This window comes from Chiloscyllium plagiosum, chromosome 10, assembly GCF_004010195.1.
Source record: "Chiloscyllium plagiosum isolate BGI_BamShark_2017 chromosome 10, ASM401019v2, whole genome shotgun sequence".
In the NCBI taxonomy this organism is placed as follows: Eukaryota; Metazoa; Chordata; class Chondrichthyes; order Orectolobiformes; family Hemiscylliidae; genus Chiloscyllium; species Chiloscyllium plagiosum.
In genome coordinates this window covers 65274548-65294728 of record NC_057719.1, presented here as the reverse complement: position 1 = coordinate 65294728, position 20181 = coordinate 65274548, and the positions used below count along the sequence as shown (strand labels likewise).

General features: G+C 44.4%; 1 long non-coding RNA gene across 2 annotated transcripts in view; it reads right to left on the bottom strand.

The window, feature by feature from the left end:
- The window catches only part of LOC122553722, a 76960-nt gene extending 61125 nt beyond the window's left edge, over positions 1 to 15835 (bottom strand). For both annotated transcript variants that reach the window (XR_006312804.1, XR_006312803.1), the window contains exon 1: positions 15698 to 15835. This is a non-coding gene — a long non-coding RNA (uncharacterized LOC122553722). The remainder of the gene's footprint in view (positions 1 to 15697) is intronic.
- Positions 15836 to 20181: the final 4346 nt, after the last annotated feature.

Below are 20181 nucleotides of genomic sequence, written 5' to 3'. Positions count from 1 at the left end.
AAGTATGATTTCCCCTTCATAAATCCATGCTGACTCTGACCTGTCCTGTTACTACTATCCAGATGTGTCGTAATTTCATCCTTTATAATAGACTCCAGCATCTTTCCCACCACTGAGGTCAGACTAACTGGTCTATAATTTCCTGCTTTCTCTCTCCCACCTTTCTTAAAAAGTGGTATAACATTAGACACCCTCCAATCCACAGGAACTGATCCCAAATCTATCGAACTCTGGAAAATAATAACCTACGCATCCACGATTTCTCGAGCCACCTCCTTCAGTACCCTGGGATGTAGACCATCAGTCCCTGCACCCTCCAATCCACAGGAACTGATCCCAAATCTATCGAACTCTGGAAAATAATAACCTACGCATCCACGATTTCTCGAGCCACCTCCTTCAGTACCCTGGGATGTAGACCATCAGTCCCTGGGGACTTATCAACCTTCAGACCTAACAGTCTTTCCATTGTGCTCAACCTTGTAAAAGTTCAATTCAAAATTATTTCTCGTCGGCTGCAAAGAAGTTCTGATTTCATAATAGATGCTCTATGAATGCAAGTCCTTTTTTTTATGCACAACAGTGAAACTGTCGATATGAACTGAAGCATCAAACTCTATTTAAACTATAAAATCAGTGGAGCTGACATGTAGCAAGATTGGATAAACATAACGATGCAACAAACTTTATTCGAAAGTGAATGCAGGCTGAGGAATTGATTAAAGTAGCAGGAAACTGCAACAAAATCTGATACTTTGTGTTTCTAATTTAGATAAGCAGAAAACAGTGCAATTATTTAAACAAATCTGATGTGTATGAACACACTGGTAAGTATGATGCTCATAATGTCAGACCAGATGCCAAAAGGAAAACTGCACTTATCTCCAAAACTATGCCTGGATGGAATGTTTCAGTATAGTTTATATATTAGGTCAACATTAAACAAAGGCTAAAATGTGCTTCATATACAGAATATGTGTTGCACAGACCTTCAACAGTAAATCCTCAGAGCTGAACTACTCATTCCATTCACTCAACACATTTCTTACAGTTAGTTATCTGTGAGAATCAAGAGTGAATAGGCAGGTTGGTTATACCTCTGTTTCTGCTCTGGGTCCTCAAAGCAGCCATTCTTGAATGCACACAACTGAGGACTATAGGACTGTTTCTGAGAAGCACTGTTAAAAATGTTAACCTTTGTGTGCATGCTGAAAGGCGAGCCAAGGCAGAAATATGGTGAGGATTTAAAGTCTAGCTCAGGGAAAAAATGCAAAAAGGCAAAGTTGGGCAAGTCAGGGATGCTATGAGCAATGAAGTAAGCTCAAAATGCGTGAGCGGCAAGACGTCAAGGAGGAATGCCTGGGGTGCACCTTGGTCCAAACTGAGCTGGGTGTGTACTTGTGTACAAAGACTTGTGTACAAAAGTCTCCTCTCAGCATCACTCTAATTAAAGGAACCATTGTGCTCCAAAGTGTAGCTTTGAAGTGCAGAGCCATATCATAAGTGGATTGGAGTTGTGCCATGAAAGTGCAGTCAAGCTGGTACATGTCATGTGCCTATGTCAGTGGACGGGGTGGTGGGAGTTGCGTGTAGTTGCTGCATGGAATATGCCTGAGATGTTAGAGCATGGAGGTCCAGAGGCACGAACAGTGAGTTGGAGTTGCCAAGTTACCTGTCTGGCTATTATGTCAGGAATTGTTGGCATCTATGTTCTGTCTGGCAGCTGGGAGAATGGCAGACTGTGTATCAATGAGACAAGACATGTTAATAATATGTCGCTGCATGCTAATGGATGCAAATAGGCCTCTTGCCTCTCACGTCCCCATATTCTGGGTGGAAAATGAAACTTACTGCTCTCAGTACCAATAGGTTCTTGACTACCAATCTCATGCAATTTTTCCGACTATCATACTCATGTTGTTCAGAGGCTGGAAAAATTCAGGCCAAAATCTTCTGAACTTCAAAACTAGCTGATGACAATACTGAAGATCAGTGCAAGGTGAAACAATGGAGGAAAGTGAAGAAACTATCAGGTAAAATGACCAAAAGCAAAATGTTTTCTGACAAAAGCAATACAGTCTAATGATGAAGGAAGATAAATATAGAAAACTACCAGACAGCAGAACTGACGAGCATTGTTTGCATGCAGGAGATAAAAATGGCTGTCATCAGGAGCTGGGGTGAAAGATACACTAGGAGATAGAAAAGATGTGTAGGAAAGGCAAAGTTACAGTGATCAAGGGGGACTTTTAATATGCAAGTGGACTGGGAAAATCAGGTTGGCAGGGGATTGCAAGGAAAGGAATTTGTGGAAGGTCCATGAGATGGCTTTTTGGAGCAGCTTGTGGTGGAGCCCACTAGGGAACAGGTAATACTGGATTTAGTGTTATACAATGAGGCAGACTTGATAAAGAAGCTTAAGGTGAAGGAACCCTGAGGAGGCAATGATCATAATATGGTTGAATTTAGTCCGCAATTTAAGAGGGAAAAGATAGAACAAGAGGTAATGGTATTACAGCGGAATAAAGGTAACTACAGAGGCATGAGGGAGGAGCTGGGTAGAATTCACTGGGAGAGGAGACTAGCAGGAAAGACAGTGGAACAGCAATGGTAGGAATATTTCGGGAGACACAGCAGAGATCCATCCTGAGGAAAAAGCAGCATGGTACAGGGAGAATGAGACAACCATGGCTGACTAGGGAAGTCAGGGATGGCATAAAAGCAAAAGAGAAAGCATATAATGTGGTGAAGGGCAGTGGGAAACCAGAGGGTTTGGAAGCTTACAAAGACCAACAGAGGGCAACAAAAAAGAAATAAGGAGGGAGAAGATTAAATATGAGGGTAAGCTGGCCAGTAATATAAAGGAAAACTGTAAGAGTCTTTTTAGATATATAAAGAACAAAGAAAATTACAGCACAGGAACAGGCCCTTCATCCCACCAAGCCTGTGGTGATTTAGATCCTCTATCTAAACCTGCCACCTATTTTCTAAGGATCTGTATCCCTTTGCTCCCCACCCATTCATGTATCTGTCCAGATACATCTTAAATTACTCTTTTGTTCCCACCCCTACCACCTCCACTAGCAATGCTTTCCAGGCACCCACCATTCTCTGCATGAAGAACTTTTCATGTATATCTCCTTTAGACATTTCCCCTCTCACTTTGAACTCGAGTAATTGGGTCCTCCACTCTGGGAAAAAGCTTCTTGCTATCCAATCTGTCTACACCTCTCACGATTTTGTAGGCCTCAATCAGGATCGCCCCCTCAACCTCCTTCTTTCCAACGAAACTAATCCTAATCTACTCAACCTTTCCTCATAGCTAGCACCTTCCGTACTAGGCAACACCCTGATGAACATCCTCTACACCCTCTCCAAAGCATCCACATCCTTTTGGTAATGTGGCGACTAGAACTGTACGCAGTATTCCAAATGTGGCCGAACCAAAGTCTTATACAACTGTAACATGACCTGCCAATCCCCAGTTATTTCCTCTCCTGCTTGCCTCAGTAAACTGGGATAGATCCCATCCTGACCTGGGGACTTGTCTACCTTAATGCCTTTTAGAATACACCATGCTTCCTCCTTCCTTATGCGGACTTGACCTGGAGTAATCAAAGATCTATCCCTAACCTCAACATCTGCCATGTCCCTCTCCTCGGTGAATACCATTGCAAAGTACTCATGAAGAATCTCACCCATTTTCTCTGACTCCATGCATATCTTTCCTCCTTTGTCATTGAGTGGACCAACCCTTTCCCTAGTTACACTCTTGCTCTTTATAAGTGAATAAAAGGCTGGCTTTGGGGTTTTCCTTAACCCTGCTCGCTCAGGATATCTCATGACCCCTTTTAGACTTCTTCATTTCTCATTTCAGATTAGTCCTCCATTCCTGATATTCTTCCAAAGCTTTGTCTGTCTTCAGTCACCTAGACCTTATGTATGCATCTTTTTCCTCTTCGTTAGTCTCACAATTTCACCTGTCATCCATGATTCCCTAATAATTTCCATCCCTCATTTTCACAGGAACATATCTCTACTGACCTCTAATCAACCTCTCTTTAAAAGCCTCCCACATATTCAATGTGGATTTTCCTTCAAACAGTTTGCACGTTCTCCCCGTGTCTGCGTGGGTTTCCTCCGGGTGCTCCGGTTTCCTCCCACAATCCAAAGATGTGCAGGTCAGGTGAATTGGGCATGTTAAATTGCCCGTAGTGTTAGGTAAGGGGTAAATGTAGGGGTAGGGGTATGGGTGGGTTACGCTTCGGCAGGTCGGTGTGGACTTGTTGGGCCGAAGGGCCTGTTTCCACACTGTAATCTAATCAGTTGCTCTCAATCTATGTTCCCCAGCTCCTGCCAAATTTTGGTACAGTTGGCCTTCCCCCAATTTAGCACTCTTCCTTTAGGGCCATGAGTATTTTAGTCCACAAGTATTCCAAAACTTATGGAATTGTGATCACTACTCCCAAAGTAATCCCTACTGAAACTTCAAAATGAGCTGGGCTCATTTCCCAACACCAGGTCCAGTATGGCATCTTCCTAGGTTGAACTATTTACGTGCTGCTTTAGAAAACCCTCCTGGATGCTCCTTACAAATGCTGCTCCATCCAGACCTCTAACACTAAGTGAATCCCAATCAATGTTGGGAAAATTAAAATCTCCAATCACCATCACCCTGTTGTACCTACATGATCTGTTTACATATTTGCACCTCTATCTCTCATTTGCTGTGGGGAGGCTATAGTACAGCCCCAGCATTGTTACCACACCCTTCCTATTTCTGCGCTCTGCCCATATTGCCTCACTGCTTGAATCTTCCATAGTGCTCTCCTTCAGCATAGCTGTGATATCCTCTTTAACTAGTATTGCAACTCCTCCACTCCTTTTACCTCCCTCTCTATCCTGCCTGAAGCATTGATATCCTGGGATACTTAGTTGCCAATCATGCCCTTCCCTCAAGCAAGAGTCAGTAATAGCAATCCAAGGTACTAATCCAAACCCTAAGTACATCTGCCTCGCTTACTATATTTCTTGCCTTCAAACAAATGCACCTCAGGCCACCAGTCCCTCTGTGTTCACCCCCTGCTCCCTGCCTACTTTTCGCCTTTGTCATGCTGACTTATCTAGTTCCTTACAGGCTTTAGTTGCTCCTTCTTGTCCACTAACCTCCTCATTTGGGGCCCATCCCCCTGCCGTATTAGTTTAAACCTACCCCAACAGTGTTAGCAAAAGCACTCCCAATGACATTGGTTCCATTCCGGCCCAGGTGTAGACCATCCAATTTGTAATAGTCCCACCTCCCCTAGAAATGGTCCCAGTGTCCCAAAAATCTGAACCCCCTCCTTCCTCACCATCTCTCAAGCCATGCATTCATCCTGCTTATTCTACCATTCCTACTCTGACTAGCACGTGACACTGGTAGCAATCCTGAGATTACTACCTCTGAGGTCCTACTTTTTAACTAGGTTCCTAACTCCCTAAATTCTTCTTGTAGGACCTCATCCCATGTTTTACTATATCATTGGTGCCTATATGCACCAAGACAACTGGCTGTTCATCCTCCCCCTTTCTGCAGCCGATCTGAGACATCCCTCACCTGTGGAGGTGGGAGGCAACGTACTATTTGGGGGTCTCGTTTTCGACCACAGTACCACCTAACTACTCCCCTTACAATTGAATCCCCTATGACAATAGCCCTTCCACTCTTTTTCCCGCCCTTCTGAACAGTAGAGCCAGCCTCAGTGCCATGAACCTGGCAACTACTGCTTTCCCCTGATGAGCCATATCCCTCAGCAGTACCCAAAATGGTATACCTGTTTTGGAGGGAGATGCCCGCAGGGGACACCTGCACTGCCTTCTGCCGCTTTCTCTGCCTTCTAGTCACCCATTCCCTTTCTCCCTCAGAAATCCTAATCTGCAGCGTGACCAATCCACTAACCATGCTATCCACGGCCCCCTCAGCATCGCATATGTTTCAAAGTGAGCCATCATGCAGTCTAACAAGAGCTGCAGCTTCCTGCACATGGAGTCAGGGACATCAGCTGTGTCCCTGAGCTCCCACATTGGGCAAGAGGAGCATAACATGGGTCTGAGATCTCCTGTCACTTTTAATCTTAAGCTTTATCTAAGTTGAAACTAAAGTTACGAAAAAGGAAAGAAAAGTTTTTACCAATCACACAATGCAATTTAAAAAAATAACAGAAAATCCCTACCTTTTCAACACACAATGGAGTCCTTTTGTTTGGCTAGAGGAGGAGGGCGGGTGGGAGATACTACACGTGTAGTGTCTCGGGTTCAGCTGCTGCCCAAATATATTCGTTTTTTAAGGTCTGTTTACCTTCCCAGCAGCCCCCTGGTCCTTGTTCTCTCTGCCCTTGCTGCAATTAAAATGGACATCGCAGACTCCCGATGTAAGCTTTTTAAAGGGTTTGTTTACCTTCTCGGCAGCCCCCTAGTCCTTGTTCTCTCCACCCTCCAAAGGGCAAAAGAGAGGCAAAAGTGGACATTGGAACGCTGGAAAATGACACTGAAGGGATAGAAGTGGTTAGAAATGGCTGAGGAACTGAATAATTACTCCGTATCAGTCTTCATGGTGGAAGACACAAGTAATTTCCCAAAAATTCAAGAGATTGAGGGGTTAGAGCTGAGTTTGGTGGCCATCACCAAGGAGAAGATGCTAGAAAAGCTGAATGGCCTGAAGGTGGATAAATCACCTGTACCAGATGGACAACACCCCGGAGTTCTAAGGGAGATAGCTGAAGAGATAATGGAAGCGTTAGTGGTGATCTTTCAGGAATCGGTAAGATCAAAAAGAGTCCCAGAGGAGTGGAAAATCACTAACATGACACCCCTGCTTACAAAGGGAGTAAGGCAAAAAGTAGAAAATCATAGGCTGATTCACCTTACCTCGGTCATGGGTAAGATACTGGAATCCATTGTAAAGAATGAGAGTTCTGAATACTTGTATGGTAAAATAGGGCAAAGTCAGCATGGTTTCATCAAAGGGAGAGCATGCCTGACAAACCTGCGAGAATTCTTTGAGGAAGTAATGAGCAGGTTAGATCAAGGAGAGCCTATGGATGTTATATACCTGGATTTCAAGAAGGCCTTTGACAAGATGCCACACAGGAGGCTACTGAATGTGATAAGGGCCCATGGTGTCAGAGGCAAGGCGCTAGCATGGATGGAAGCTTGGCTGTGTGGCAGAAAGCAGAGAGTGGGGATAAATGGTGCCATCTCAGGATGGCAGCCAATGACATGTGGTGTTCCACAAGGAGCAGTGTTGGGGCCACAACTTTTCACTTTATACATTAACGAACTGGATGAAGAAACTGAGGACATTCTGGCTAAGTTTGCAGACGATACAAAGGTAGGTAGAGGGATAGGAGGTAAAAACAATGACTGCAGATGCTGGAAACCAGATTCTGGATCAGTGGTGCTGGAAGAGCACAGCAATTCAGGCAGCATCCGACGAGCAGCAAAATCGACGTTTCAGGCAAAAGCTCTTCATCAGGATTAGGTAGCAGTGAGGAGGTGGGAAGGCTGCAGAAGGATTTGGACAGGTTAGGAGAGTGAGCAAAAAAGTGGTAGATTGAGTACAATATGAGAAATTGTGAGTTCATGCACTTTGGTAAGAAGAATAGATGCATGGACTATTTTCTAAATGGGGAGAAAATTCAGAAGTCTGAAGTTTAAAGAGACTTGGGAGTTCAAGTCCAGGATTTTCTCAAGGTAAACTTGCAGGTTGAGTCAGTAGTTAGGAAAGCAAATGTAATGATGGCATTTATTTTAAAAGGACTTGAATCTAAAAGTAGGGATGTAATAAGGCTCTATCAGGCTCTGGTCAGACCACATTTGGAGTATTGTGAGCAGTTTTGAGCCCCATATCTCAGAAAGGATGTAGTATCCCTGGAGCATGTTCCAAGGAGGTTCACGAGAATGGTCCCAAGAATGAAAAGTATAACATATGAGGAACATTCGAGGACTCTGGGATTATATTCAATGGGGTTTAGAAGGATGAGGTGGGATCTAATTGAAACATACAGAACACTGAATGGCCTGGACAAAGTAGATGTTGGGAAGATGTTTCCATTGGTAGGAGAGACTAGGATGCAAGTACACAGTCTTAGAGTAAAGTGAAGACCTTCTAGTACAGAGATAAGGAGAAATGTTTTCAGCCAGAGAGTGATGAATCCATGGAATTCATTGTCACAGGAGGCTGTAGAGACAAGATCATTGAGTATATTTAAGACTGAGATAGATGGGTTCTTGAGTGTCAAGAGGATCAAGAGTTATGGGGAGTAAGTGGGAGAATAGGGTCGAGAAACTTACCAGCCATGACTGAATGGCGGAGAAGACCCGATGGGCTGAATGGCCTAATTTCTGTGCCTATGTCTTATGATCTTATGGTCTTTAAAGGAGCAGCAATGGTGTAGTAAAGAGAATGCTGCAATGAATGGTAAAGGAAATAAGTAGTCAGAAGACCATGTGGAGTGATAAACATCATGTTACGACCAGGTTTGAATTTCCTGATGGTGTTTGAGAGTGACAAGATCAATGCAGCTGGAGGAGGAGAGTGTACTTTGCTACAGCAAATCAATGTCTCTGAGTTATCAACATGACCACATAAAAAAGAAGATAAACAATATAAGAGGAGGGAAGTGATAACCAAAGTATTTTCAAACTAAAATTTAATTTTTACATCGGAATATATCGTATGTACTTGTGTATAGGTTGAATGTTGAAGACAGTTTTTTAAAGCTGAAATTAGGGGGATCGACTAATACATGGGCACAAGTTTTGAGGGGCTGAAATTCACGCTGCAGTTTGAAATACCGTATTGTTAGCAAAAGTCGATTTGTTCATGCAGCTAATCCCAAGTAAAAAAAAAAACAATGAATTACGGTAATGGTAATTACCGGATAAAAGCAAGAGACCAGTACAAAAATGTAACATGTCAAAGACTCATTGAAATCCTGTAAAGTCACACTGTTCAACATTGTCACGGCCTGGTATAATGGCACACTTAAAATGAAATTTATTAAATTCTGAATGTGTGACCATCTTGAACTTTCCCATCAAATTCTTCTGTTTCCCTCCCATTTACTGTCGTATGTTATGAATCTTAACAGCATTAACACATTTGTCAAAGAATGAAAGATATACCAGTATATAGGTAATATATCTCACTTTTATTCAGATACAATGACACAATTACAATAATTAACTTTTTTAAGATATTAACTTTTGGATATATAGTGAACAAACTGTGATATGTTCCAATAGACCTAGTACCAGTCTAAATGAATGAATGAATTACAACGTGCTGTATTAAACCAAGTGCAGTAAGTAGAGTTATGAATGAATGAATAGAGATGTGATATAGTAAACAAAAAGTGATAAATACAGTTACCGGTATGAATGAATGAATGCGATTACATGCAATATAGTAGAGATATAAGGAAAATGCAAGATTCTTTGGCCAAAAATAGGGGGTCGACTTATACATAAGATCAACCTATATACAAGTATAAATGGTATAAAGCAGCAGCAGGAATGCACCATTCAAAGTCCCTCAGGCCTGTTTTGCCATTCATCAAGGTTATGGCTGATCTGATTGCAAACTCAAATCTACACTATTGCCGATGACTGATAACCTGGGTAATGACTATAGAAAGATCATCCAGATGGATCTTTATGAATATGAGTTCCCTGATTGGGACTGTTAACTCGGTGCAATCAGGAGCCCTGGCTGACAGTTTTAAACAGATGTGTCAGAGGTTCTGTTTACGCTGAGAGCTGGCTCTGAGGATGCCAGACCAGTGTCAAGGGGACCCCACATGTAAATAAAGGGCACGTTGGTGATGGGATAGTGGCCCCGTGGAGTTATTTCAACATCAAACTCTGTCTTAAAAATATTCAAAGACCCGGCTTCCATTACATTTTCAGGAAGAGGTCCGAAGACTTATGACGCTCTGAGAATTTTTTTTTGCCTTGTTTGTTTTAAATGGATGAGCCTTGATTTTCAAACAGTGACTCTTACTTCTAGATTCTCCAAAAAGAGGAAATATCCTCCCTACATCCCTCCTGACAAGACTTCTCAGACTTTTATATGTTTCAATCAAATCACTTCTTACTGTCCTATTCCCCAGTGAATACAAGCCTAACCTGTCCCAACTTACAACATAAGGTGACCTGACCATTCCAGGTATTAGTCTAGTAGGTCTTCTAGTAAGTCCAAAACATTTATATCCTTCCTTACTTCAGATGTGTTTTCATCAGTGCCATATATAACTGAAGCATAACCTTCCCACTTCCGTCATCAACTCCCCTCCCAATAAACAGTAACATTCTATTCGCCTTCATAATCACCTGCAGGATTTGTTTACTTGGACCTATTTACTGACCCTTTACGATTCATGTATGAGGGCACTCCGGTCCTTTTGCATTACAGATCTCTACAATCTCTCAGCATTTTGATAATATGTTTCCTTTACATTCTTCCTGCCTTAACGGACAATTTACAGTTTCCCACACTATTCTCCATTTGCCACACCTTTGCCAATTCACTTAATCTATAAATGTGCTTCTCCAACTGCCTTGCCTCCTCTTCATGTCTTACTTTTCCTATTTATGTCCTATCAGCAGAATAAGTAAGATTACCTTTTGTCCTTTCGGTTACGTTACTTATATAAATTGTAAACAGGTGAGTTTTCAGCACCATTCCTTGTGTGACACCACTTAGTATATCTTGGAGAAAGCGGGGACTGCGGATGCTGGAGATCAGAGTTGAAGAGTATGGTGTTTGTAAAGTGGGAGTTGACATGAGGCTCACAGGCACAAGATGGCCGCTGAGCCATAAGTTGGTCACTTAGCACACAAAATGGCCACTTAGCACACAAGTTGGCCACTGAGCCATAAGTTGGTCACTTAGTACACAAGATGGCCACTGAGCCATTACATGGAAAAGTACAGTGAAGCATACACAGATACTGCCTGGGGCCAACAGGATACCAGCACAATAAACACAGAACATACATAATTAGTTTAAGGTGGTTGGAGGAGAGAATACACATCAGTAAGGTCTACTGCCCACCGAAGTGCCTGAGTCCAGTCACCACGTTCAATAGAAATAGTAACTACCTGAGACTGCTTGTATACAAGTGTTAATATCTTAGATTTGCAGTAATGGAAAACGATCTTTCTTCCTTCTCAGCAAGAACGATCACAACCAATTACTGCAGCAATGGACTTCTGCATAGCTGCTGAAACTGACAATGACTCTGTAAAGTTTTCTATAAACAAACCATGGAAACTGACAATGACTCTGTAACATTCCTCTGAAACTGACAATGACTCTGTAACATTCCTCTGAAACTGACAATGACTCTGTAAAGTTTTCTATAAACAAACCATGCTGCACAAACAAATTAGACCATTATACCATGAAATGTATAAAATATTGTGACATGCTCCGAGGAAGAGAGAAGGCTCATAGCTGACAGCCATGCTGTTGGACCTCTCTCTCTCTCTCCCCTGAGCTCCGGTTTCTTCGTACAATAAACTTTGTCGTTGAATCCCAATTCTGATTCCGAGACTGGTGATTTTGCCCACAACAATTGGCATAGTCAGCAGGGTCTCCTATTCCTAGTGCTCTGGTCAAAGGCCACGATCGGGGAGCCGGGGTAAGAGATACTTTGAATGGCAAACGGGAAGAGTCAGACCGGGCCAAAGACACAGTTTAAACGTCATTGTAAGGTGTAACTTGTGCAATAGTACTGGGTTGTGTATAGGTGCCTGCCTGTGGAGCGTAAGTGGGAAAGTGTACTAACTGGTGTGATAACCAGCTGCTTGTGCTGAATCGAGCAGAGGACAAGGTAGTGCCTGTCTCAAAAGCTCTGCCTGTAAAGTTTTCTATAAACAAACCATGCTGCACAAACAAATTAGACCATTATACCATGAAATGTATAAAATATTGTGACATGCTCCAAGGAAGAGAGAAGGCTCATAGCTGACAGCCATGCTGTTGGACCTCTCTCTCTCTCCCCTGAGCTCCGGTGACTGTGATCGTTGGGAATTGAAGTGGTAATTGAGGTGCCGAGGGCACTAGGAGTTGTGAAGCACAAATGGCAAAGTCAGGTAACATTGGACTCTGTCGGGGCGAACAACACAGAGTCTAGTTGGAGTTTGGTTGAAGGTTGGGTGCTGTTTATTATTGTATTTTAAGTTGAAGTGGTGAGGAAGAAGAGCTGATCACTCTGACCAAGAACCAAACCCCAGTGGAGCAACACATTACGAAGGTGGGAAGCGTGGTCACTGTGATAAACCGTGATACCATCAGTCCATAGTAGAACAACAGAGCTTGAATAGTGGCTGTTGCCAGGAGGGTAAAAAGTCCCCCCGGTAGAGAGCACACCGGGCTAGAAGTAGGTTTTGGGGCCTATCAGGCAGTGTTGGAACAGTAGAGGTGGCCAGGAGGGTAGAGGAGTCTTGGTCGGTAGCACACCCTATTGAGCCAGCATTCCCAGCCAACCGGTAGGTACTGACTAGTAGTGGTGGTCAGGAGGGTACAGAAGTCCCACTGGCAGAGAGCACACCTTGCTAGGAGGCTGCTATGGCCTTACGGATGGTGTTGGGACAGTATTATTGGCCAGGAAGTGGAGACGTCCCCACTGGTTAGGAACACTTTGCTGTTGGTAGTGTCCGGGGTATGCAATCTGCTAAATGGCAGATCAAAGTTTTAAAAGGGATACTGCAGGTTCTCTTATTGAGAAATACAAGGCAGGCAGACAAGGGTACACTGAGCAAATGAAGAAAAGTGATTGGGACCCAACCCAGACATTAGTACAACAGCGGAATTGGATTGACAAAGAAAAACGAAAAAAAAACTAAAAAGATAGGGATAATGTTAGTGTACCAATTAGCAGGTCGAATTGAACAGGTAGGTGCCTCCACTAGCAGGTGGAGAAAAGGCCAAGAATGAATTGAGGAGCTGAAGGATAGAATAAAGGAGCTAGAGCAAATATTAGAAAAAGTACAGGAGGAAAGGGACACTGACTCTCTCCAGCAGAGTAGGAGGTGCAAGAATATAATCTAGTGCCAGTCACTAGAGGGGGGGACAGAGTTGCAGCCAAAAGCAAACTATAAATCCTTTACCCAGGGGGAAAGGCAACAGATCATGACCTCCCTGGGCAAATTACAGCCCCGAAGTGCCAACACGAGGTTCTGGGAAGAGCTAGACAGGATATAGGGCACCAGCTGCACTTGGGAGATGTACACCAGCTGGTTCAGGCAGCCTGCCCAGCAGACAAATGGAGACAAGGAGATGGCAGACCTGAAGCCACAGCAGCCTGAGACCATAGAGGAGACTGGTGGACATATGCTGTTGCCCTTACAGCTGAGAGAGTGCAGGAGGCAGAAGCTCCCACAATAAAAACAAAACCTGACAGAGCAGCCTACCAGAACAGCGGTGAAGGCAGAACCAAACCATCCTGCCACAACTGTGGCCAACAGGAACACTTTGCCAGAGACTGTAGGGCCTCACAGGCAGGGAATAGGACAAGGAGCAGCGTAAAGTACTGCAGCCACTGCAATAGAGCAGGTCATACAGAGGCAGTGTGCTGGGAAAAGCATGGGGAACCCCCAACAAACACCAGTTAAGAATCTAAGCACTGCTGTGTGCCAGCAAACAGCCAAAAGAGGCTGCAGTAATAAAAATCAAGGCGCACCAAAAGGAGCCAGGGAAAGATAGTGCAGGCTTCCTGCAATTTAAAGGGAACCAAGCTGCAGACCAAGCAGCCCGGCGAGCCTTAGAGCAGGAAACCACTGATGAGGTTCCAATAGCAACAATGGAACTAGCGGAAGATGTTATTCACATATAGCAGTTGCAGGAGGACACCCTGCAGGCAGAGAGAGAGAGATGAAGAATGTAGGGAGTACTTAAAGGAGATTATGGTGTCTGGAAACAAGCGGACAAGGTGGTAGCACCAGTGTGCAGACAAAACACCTTGCTCAAGCTGCACCGCAGGCTCTCACATACAGGCAGGGAGCTATGATAGCAAGTCTAGGGAAAGAGTGGTGGTGGAGGGAAATGGGAAGAGATATAGCCAAACACTGCCGCAAATGTGTGGTTTGCACACAGCACAACCCAGGAGACCAATAAAAGTTAGGATGGGACACTAACCAAGGCCAAGGGAACCCTGGGAACACCTGTAAATGGATTTCACAGGGGCACTACCACCTTCCTGTGGGAAAACTGGTCATCATAGACCAGTTCACCCAATGGGTAGAGATATTCCCCACCAAGAACTGTAACTGCTATCACTGTAGCCAGGATTCTAGCAGAGGATGTAATCCCAAGGCGGGGGGGAAGGGGGGGAGCGGGGGGGAGGGGGTACCACTACAGACCGACTCCAACCAAGGGACACATTTCACAGGCAAAGTTACGAAAACAGCATGCCAGCTATTAGGGATAAAACAAAACTTTCATATCCCCTATCATCCCCAGAGCTCAGGGATGGTCGAGAGAATGAACAGAACCCTTACAAATGCTTTAGTTAAGACCATACAGACATCAGGGAGGACATGGGCCAAAGTGCTGCCAGTCATACTCATGAAACTAGGAGCCACCACCAATCAGGCACTAACACCCTCTGAATTAATGACCGAGCAAGCAATGCAATGATCAAAGACCATTATAACAAGTGGGACCAACATGGGTCCACTAAAAGACAAAATTCGGAGATATGTACTGGAATTAAGCACCCAACCAAAAAGGGTGTGTAAATTGGTAACTGAGAGACAAGGGCAAAAGGACAAGGTAGGGGAACTCGAAACCTTCCCTGAGGTGCCAGCAGCTGGGAGCCGCATCCTTGTACAAACCTTGCCTGACAAACCAGGCTTTGCCCTAAAATGGAATGGGCCGTATGAAGATATAATCAGTGGTGACTCCTGTGCCTGTGTAGACATTAGGGGAAAAGGTACGTGGGAGCACTGGACCCAGCTCAAACCATATAAGGATTCTTATGAAAGAACTAATATGATTGACCATCCCCCATGCACAGGCAGGAACTGCGAGCAAGACAGTGACCAAGGGGAGAGCATCGAGACCACAGCCAAACAAGCCACCCGGAGACCCAGATAAAACTACTGACAAGACACAGAAATCAACTATTGCCGACCTCTGGGTACCACTGTAAAAAAAAGGGACACTGACTATTAACCTCATTTAACTTTAATCATGTACGTACTCGAGTATATATTACTGCTTCTAAATGTTGTGATAGCCAGAAGCCTGTCAGGATTTGAGGATAACCTTTTACAAAACCCACCTAAATTTACATGGGAACCAAACTGTTACCCACTGGTGCAATCGGTCAAATCTCTATTTATGGCTGCCCATGTGTGGACCCCTTGCGACTTACACACAATAGATTACTTGGGTGCACCATGCAAGGGACAGCGAGGGAAACACAAGAAGGGGCTCCAGGGTAGGTGTGTGCAATTGGTCAAGCCCACCGGCCCATGGGGTCGGGTGTCCAACAGAGGGAGGGAAATACCTATTTGAGCATTTCAGCTTACCCACTTGGTTTCATGGGGCAGGGATGGGGATGTGTTTATGCCCTGATACTAGAAACAATTCATGCGTGCAGACACAATGTACTCACCAGCACTGTATAACCACCCGGGGACAACTTACCTGCACCTGCAGCGAGCAGGTATGCTTGAATGTGACAGCTGAAGTCTCTCTCTCCCTCGAGCTCCAGTTTCTTTGTCCAATAAACTCTGTTCTTGAATCCCAATTCTGACTCTGAGACTGGTGACTTTCTCCACAACCCTGGAAAAGCACAGCCAGTCAGGCAGCATCCGAGAAACAGGAGAATCAATGTTTTAAGCATAAGCTCTTCATCAGGAATCAGGCTAGTGGCCTGAGGAGGCAGAGAGATGAATGGGGGCTGGGTTGGGGGGAAGGAAGCTGGGAATGTGATAAGTAGATGAAGGAGGGGTTGAAAGTGACAGGTCGGAGAGATAGGTAGGAAGGAAGATGTGAAGGACAGTCAAGGAGGCGGTGCCAAGTTGGAATGTTGGATCTGGGATAAGGTGGGTGCAGGGGAAATGAGGAAACTGGTGAAATCCATATTGATCCTGTGCAGTTGAAGATTAGGCATTCCTCCTCCAAGCATCAGGTGGTTGGGGTTTGACGATGGAGGAGGCCCAGGACCTGCATGTCCCTGGCAGAGTGGGAGGGGGAGTTAAAGCTTTCGGCCATGGGGTGGTGAGGTTGGTTGGTGCGTGTCCCAGAGATGCTCTCTGAAACATTCTGCAAGTTGGTGTCCTGTCTCCCCAATGTAGAGGAGTCCACACTGGGAGCAACGGACACCGTAAATGTCGTGTCTCAGAGTACAGGGAAATCTCTATTGGATTTGGAAGGAATCTTTGGGGCCTTGGACAGAAGTGAGGAGGAGGTGTGGGAGCAGGTTTTGCACTTGCTGCCGTGACAGGTGAAGGTGCCAGGAGTGGAAAATGGGTTAGTGAGGGGCGTAGACCTAATGAGGGAGTCACGAAGAGAATGGTCTGTCTGGAATGCAAAGAGGGATGGGGAGGGAAATATATCTCTGGTGGTGGGGTCTGTTTGTAGGTGGCAGAAATGGTGGAGGATGATACGATGTATTCGGAGGTTGGTGGGGTGGAAGGTGAGGGGGTTATGTCCTTGTTGCGATCAGAAGAGTGGGGTTCAAGGGCCAAGGTGTGGAAAGTTCATGAGATGAACTGCAGAGCATGGTCAACCATGTAGGAGGGGAAATTACAGTCTTTGAAGAAGGAGGTTATCTGGGATGTTCTATAGTGGAATTGGTCCTCCGGGAGCAGATGCAGCAGAAGTGGAGGAATTGGAAATAAGGGATAGCATTATTACAGGAGGCAGGGTGACAGGAGGTGTAGTCCAGGTAGCTGTGGGAGTTGCTGGGTTTGTAGTAGATGTCCGTGTTGAGTCAATCACTGGAAATGGAGATAGAGAGGTCCAGGAAGGGGAGGGAGGAGTCTGATATGGTCCAGGCAAACTTGAGGTCAGGGTGGAAGTTGTTAGGAAAGTTGATAGACTGTTCAACGTCCTCATGGGAGCACATCGTGGCGGAGGAAACGGTAGGGAATGGTGCCAGTGTAGCTGCAGCAAACGGACTGTTCCAGCATCACACTCTTTGACACTTGGTATATCTTTCCAACCTAAATAGTATACATTTACACCTACTTTCTGCTTCCTGTTAGCAAGTTAAACCTCTACCCTGGCCAATATGCTAGCTTCCCTATACATGAGCTTTTATTTTCTCCAGTAACGTTTGATGTGAAAGCTCATCAAATCATCCACCTTTGTCCATCTGACATTTCCAGTCAATATGTAGATTAAAATCTTCTATGATTATTTGAGTTCCTTTCGAATAACTCTCATTAATTCTTCCCTTATACCTCACACTAATGTGGAGTTACTGTTAGGGGGCCTGTATAGCACTCCCGTATGAGACTCCTTGCCTTTATGATTTCTGATTTCTAACTGGAATATTGTCACAGTTGGTTTCTTCAATTTAAGTAATCCCTCTCAACTGTGCTAATATCATCAAGAGCAAACAGAGCCAGTCTGCCACCTTTTCTGACTTTCCAATTAAGCCTCAATGTTCTGTACCCTTTGAGATTCCTCATCATCCTCCACAGCCAGGTCTCTGTAATGGCTGTCAGACTGTACTTATTCACTTCTATTTGTGCTCGCAATCCATCTGTTTGTTCCAAATGCTATTCAGGTTCAGATACAGAGCCTTTAGTTTTATCCTTTTATTGTCTTTGTAAATTCTGCGAGTTGACTGTCAGAGTCATGCCCTCACTCACTTCCTGCCATGGCCTGTATCTTTTCCTACATTAGTACGTTTCTCTTTGGACTTGACTCTGCTATTTGATTTACAACATCTTCCTAAATTTGATCTCTTTCCCTTACAATTCAGTTCAAAATCCTTTCTATTTCCATAATTATGTAATTGGCAAGATCACCAGCCCCAGCAGGTTCAGGTCTAGACTCGAATCCATTTTTCCCAGTACTTGTGAGAGTGCCCATGAACCAGAACCCATTTCTACCGCTTCACTCCTTAAGCCACTGTCATTGATAAATCAAAATTAGTTTTTAAATGTTCATCTTCTCCCTCACTATTTGGCTGAAGTCAAGAATAATTTGCTGTTGGGCAACAAGTTTGCACTCTTTAAAAGGAAGAAAACTCAGGAAGAAAACTCAATTAAATAATCGCTGTAGATCTGTATATGTGCTAATTTACTCAACGCTGAGGGTGGCCGGGGGGAAAAAGAAATACATTTTCTAAAGGTGTAGCTGTACCTGGAACTTCATGTCCTTCTTCCATATTCTTATACAAATAGTAGCTCCCTCAAAACCATAAACTCAACCCAGGATGCAGAAAATCTACAGCCGCAAAGAAAATAAGAAACATTTGCAATCAGCCATTGTTACAAAAGTGACAGATTAACTTTATGGTACAACTGTGGCTCAGTTAGTAGTGCTCTTATTTCTGAATTAGATATATATTGATTCAATCCACCACACAGGTGAGAGCATAACATCTAATCAGAAACTCTAGTCCAGTACAAAATGTTTTTTTCTTTAACAGAAATTCCACTATTTAAATGAACTGTTAAGTCAAGCTTCTAGTCTCTCAGATAGAATTGGAAGATTCCATGGCATGAATAAGCAGATCATTTGCATAGTATCATTTTTATGGGGTATTACCATGGGCCAGTTGTTACAAGCTGCATTTTTCCATTTTTTGGACAAAATAGTTTTGCAAATCCGATTCATGGCACCCAATCCTTCACAGCTCACGGTGACTTTTCTCCCGTAATCTTCTGCTCTACCCATCATTCATTATGCACCAATCTCTTTGGAGTCTGTCTCATGGAATCATGTGGCTGGAGAAGCAGAAGTGCTCCCTGCAGCCAGGACTTTGCAACCATTGGTGCCATAATGAAGCCCCACCTGTGCACCATGTCGGGTAATGTGTCCCTCGAAGAAGCATGTGAATTGTAGGTGTCAACAGGCTCCAAAGTAAGACCGTAAGACCATGAGAAACAGGAACAGGAGTAGGCCCCTCAAGCCTGCTTCACCATTCATTGGGATCCTGGTCGATCCGACGTTCCTCACATTCACTTCCCTGCCCTTTCCTTTGAATTTCCCCCAGTCAAAAATCATAACGCAGCCTTAAATTTTCACAAGGAATCTGACCCCACAGCTCTCTGTGGCATGGAGTTCCAAAGACTCTGAAGCCTCTGAGAGAAGGAAATCCTGCTCCTGCCAATCTGGAATTGGCACCCTTTACACTGAAACTATGCCCTCTGGTCCTAGACATTCCCATGTAGGGAAACAGCCTCTCAGCATTCACCCTGTCAAGCCCCTGAAGAATCCTATATATTTCAATGAGATCACCTCTCATTCTTCGAAACCTCAGTGAGTAGAAACCCAACCTGTTTAGATTTTGCTCATAAGCCAATCCCTCAGTATTAGAGACCATCCCTAGTGACTCTACTCTGAACTGCTGATACTAATACTTTTCTCTTTGGCCTTGACTCTACTAGTTGATTTACCACAGCTTCCTAAATTTGATTCCTTCCCCCCACAATTCAGTTCATAATCCTCTCTATTTCCATAATCATGCAATTGGCAAGATCACCAGCCCCAGTGAAATGACACCTTTCTCTAAATGAAGGGAAGCAAAACTGCTCGCAATACTCTGGATGTGGTCTCACCAGCACCTTGTACATTTGCAGTAGGTCTTCCCTACTCGAATATTCCAACCCCATGAAATAAAGGCGAATATTCCATTAAGGAGGAGAAAGTGAGGTCTGCAGATGCTGGAGATCAAAGTTGAAACTTTATTGCTGGAACAGCACAGCAGGTCAGGCAGCATCCAGGGAACAGGAGATTCGACGTTTCGGGCACAGGCCCTTCTTCAGGAATGAGCAGAGAGTGTTCAGCAGGAGAAGATAAAAGGTAGGGAGGAGGGACTTGGAGGAGGGGAGTTGGAAATGTGATAGGTGGAAAGAGGTCAAGGTGAGGGTGATGGGTCGGAGTAGGATGGAGGCGGAGAGGTCAAGAAGAAGACTGCAGGTCAGGAAGGCGGTGCCGGGCCGGAAGGA